This window comes from Drosophila montana, unplaced genomic scaffold (assembly GCF_035044405.1).
Source record: "Drosophila montana isolate Dmon_TW-CO22-7 unplaced genomic scaffold, ASM3504440v1 contig_1624_1, whole genome shotgun sequence".
In the NCBI taxonomy this organism is placed as follows: Eukaryota; Metazoa; Arthropoda; class Insecta; order Diptera; family Drosophilidae; genus Drosophila; species Drosophila montana.
In genome coordinates this window covers 3,835,001-3,839,223 of record NW_026996559.1, presented here as the reverse complement: position 1 = coordinate 3,839,223, position 4,223 = coordinate 3,835,001, and positions in this window count along the sequence as shown.

The window sequence follows — 4,223 nt, the reverse complement described above, 5'->3', positions numbered from 1 at the left end:
GTGTGTATGTGTGTGTTTTGAATAAAATTGCGAATCGGTTCTGACCTAAATTAAAAAAAAATAAAAATAACTAAAATTTGTGCATACTTTTAGTAGCTTTTGTCATATTCCGTTTCATGACCATAAAAAAACAACATATTTGTGCTTGGGAATACCCCTATGCGCTTTCTCAAGACATATGTCATGTCAGGGCCATAAAAAGAAAAAACAAATAATAAAAAACCCAGTAGCGGCATCAGCTTGAAGATGGCAAGCGCATCTTTGGGCCCACTACAAGCTCTATGAGTACTCGGTTAAGTTGTACCAAAGTGTATGCGTGTGTTTGTGTGTGTGTCTCTCGGTGTGTGTGTGTGTGTGTGGGTAGGCATTTGTGCTACGAATAAAAAGGCTGCGGGCTACGTGTCCTTGAATATTAGGCTACATTTTTGTTGCTGTTTTAGAATGCTCAGATTGATACATTTTGTACATTTCAGATGAGGGGGACAATTTCGCACCACTAACAGCAGCACCCGAAAATTGCTCGTGCTAAATTCTTCAAGTCCGTGCACGGACATAAATACGTACTTGTTACTTATTTACATACATACTGGACTACTTATGTGTGTACGCATGGGTGTGTGAGTGCGTTTGTATGTGTGTGTGTGTGGGCCTCTTCTCTGTTGGCTCCACATCTTAATTATATTTGTACGCGACTTGGTGTGTATGTGAGTATTTCAGAAACAGATGTCTGCTTGTGTGACAAAACACTAAAAATATCTCAAGCATGTGGCATGGTATGCCAGCAGTTGCCAGCAACAACCAGGCTGGGCACCAGTGCGCGCAGTAAGGCACTCAGTCACACCGCCAACCCTCATACTCATGCATGAAACAACAATCTTCAACGCACCGCCAAGCCCCACACACACACACACACACACACACACACACACACACACACACACACACACACACACACACACACACACACACACGACACACACACGCATACTCACATACATCCTATTCAGAATCCTCAAACCGAAATTCCCCAATGCCCATGCCCATGCCTATGCCTATGCCCATGCTCATTCCGGTTGCACAAAAAGCAAATGTCAATGCTCACTCGGCACAGCGTTAAAGTCGAGAAAAACAGAGAGAGAAAGAGAGCGAGAGAGAGAGAGAGAGAGCGAGAGAGAGAGAAAGAAAGAGAACGAGAAAGAGAGAGAAAGAGCGCGTCAAAAGTCTAACTGTTCCATCCAACGAGTGCTTAAAAATTTCCCAACTTGTAGCAAACGAGAATAATAAAAACAATACATATAAAATATCCTCACGCATGCACGAGTCGGCAAATAGAGCGAGACAGAGCGTGTGCGTGTGTGAGAGAGAGAGAGAGAGAGAGAGAGAGAGAGAGAGAGAGAAAGAGATAGAGGGAGAGAGAGATCGAGAGGGTAAGAGCAAACGAATGCAATATATATACAACAGCTATAAGCAGAAGGGCGCGCGCTCTCTGTAGAGCTCGGCTTAATCTGCGCAACTGCTCACGCGCACATTGTCGAGGCCGAGGACGTTTTGGCAATACGTTGTGCATCCATCCAATCCATCCAAGCCACTGATGGATGCTGGCTGCATCTCCAGCTGCTGGCCTAGTTATTCAGCGAGGAATAAGGTGTGTGTGTTTACTTAGTGCTCGCGCTCTTATCAAACCACTGCGAAGACGTCATATAAGAGAGAGAGAGAGAGAGAGAGAGAGAGAGAGAGAGAGCCAAAGATTATGTGTGTATGAGCGTGTGTGTGTGCTTGTGTGTGTGAGCGCTGTTTGTGTGGTCTGATTGTGTCACTATGTCAATAGTTGTCGTTGGTCTTCTTGGCAGGTACTCCACAGCCACTTGCAGAGAGTAGTGAGCGCCGCTTTAGCCGTCGTGCTCTTTGCAGCTGATGTGCCGTCCTGCCAGACTGCGCTGCTATTCCGTCTAACCCCTGGCCAGCATATAACAACAGCAGCAACAGTAAAAGCAGCAGCAGCAGCAGCGGCGTAAGGCGCCTCGTTATTATGTTTACAATGTTGTGTAAAGTTGTAAATGAAGCACAAAGACAACACATACATATGTATATATGTATGAATATATGTGTACATACAGATATATACAGATATACAGATATATATATATATATGTATGTATATATTGGTCTAAACACTGTGTACACATACAGGTGTGGCGTGTGCATGTTTTAGTGTGGGAATAACAAAAGGCAATGAACGGGCAATAGTGACGCCAAGTGTGCGGCAGGGGCTGAAGTTCACAGATTGTGTGTGCGTGTGCGTGTGTGTGTTTAGGTGTAGGTATAGGTGCGCGTGTGTGGTTGTGTGCGCTTTTTGATTTCTCATTTGATTGTACACCCATTTCAGTCCCCGTCCATTTACAATGGGCATTAATTATGTATGCCTCAAAGGTTCAACTGGAAAATTGGACGACTTCTAAACAGCAAACATTCAGACAAAAAAGTGTAGCATAGTTTTCTGCGCTCACTACTGCTGCTGCTTCTGCTGCTCTTTCCGCTGTTCCTGCTGCTGCTGCTGCTGCTGCTACTGGGCGAGTAAAGCGTTAAGGGTGTGTTGCGCGAGTATAGTATAGTAGTTAGGTGCGATACAGTTTGAAGGTATAGGGGAGGCTTTGGGCCATGATTAGATTTGCAAATCGCACACTATTGAATTTGACAGCCTTCAATTGATGTAAATTTTCAATTTGTGATTACTCGTTTTTACCAGCCGGAATTCCGGAATTAACTTAAACGAAATTATGCATATGTGATTGCATTTGCAAGCGTCTGTATGTGTACAAATATATAACTGAAATATGCATGTATGTACACGCTTTTGAGTTAAGCACGCGAAAAATTATGCCCCTCGATAATATTTATTTTTATTGCCGAGGTCAGTGATTTTATTTGTTCTTTTTTTGTTGGCATTACAAACAAAACGAGAGCATCCCCAATGGCTAGTCTAATGTCTCAAAGCATCAAACAATAAAAGAACAAAATTAGCTGGAAATTGGCCAAAGCTGAATTTGTATGCTATAAGATGGTTGGTAAGGAATAAAAAAGTTGAATGAAATAAATATAGTTGTTCTTTATGCTAAGTCTTATTTAAATATTGAAAGACAAATTCTGTTCAAGATTCTTAGAAAGCTCAGGGCTTGTAAGAAACAATTTACAATTAATTCCAAGAACTCACACCAGAACCCGAATTCCCGCGAAAAGCCATTCAGCATAACTGACATGTGTATAAGCATGTGTGGCTAGACTAGAGATAAAATTTAATTAAGTTTCTGCATATTATAATTACGTTTTACTAAGCTTTGTGGTCAACGAAGTGCTCTAGAGCATGAGCATGGTTAAGCAAAGAGTCTTATGGCGTGAAAGCCAGAATTTTCTCGGAACTTGCACCTAGACAAGTGTCATTCAGTTGAACTGCGTTTGCAGCTCAGTGTTAAGTGATGCTTAAAACTAAATTGAAGAAGTTGTTGCAACCGGCACTCGGAACAATAAGATATATAAGCAACACAAACTGCGGCAGCCAACACCTAACCAATTAAAAGTTTTAAAAACTTTTCGAATTAACTCGAAAAACAACTTAATTTTTGTATTATTTAGTTTTTTTTTTTTGGAATTTTGTTGTTGTTGTGTGTTTGTGTGTGTGCCTGAATATATTTGAGACCCGCAGAGTGCTTCGAAATTGCGTTCCCAATGCTTGGGCTAGTCGCTATGTCTGTAGTTGTATTTCATTTTAAATGACTGAGAAACTTTTCTGTCGGCATGTCTCTATGTGTGAGAGTGTGTGTGCGTGTGTGCGTTTTGTTTGTGTGCCTGTACTCTTGCGTATCTACAAAATATCCCATTTTTCCTAGATAGGTCCATACGTCCATCGTGTAAAACAGGGGCGTTGATGCTCCCGCCCTATACATTTTGGCCTACATCGCAGCACGTAACGCACCGAGAGACTGAGATAGAGCGCCACACAGAGAGGGTGACGCCGCCACAACGATAGTCAGCAAGGCGCTTAATAAGAGACCCCCTACTGGTAGCTGAATCAAACGGGAGAGCAAAGAGCGTGACTGAGGCTGTGATGCTGCTGTTGCCTGTTTGCCTGCCTGCCCCTACCCGTACGAGGCCTTCCCAATTGAAACCGGCTCCAGCATGCTCCAATGCTCCATTGCCCCATTGCTGTTGAGCGCGAACTCGTCGTC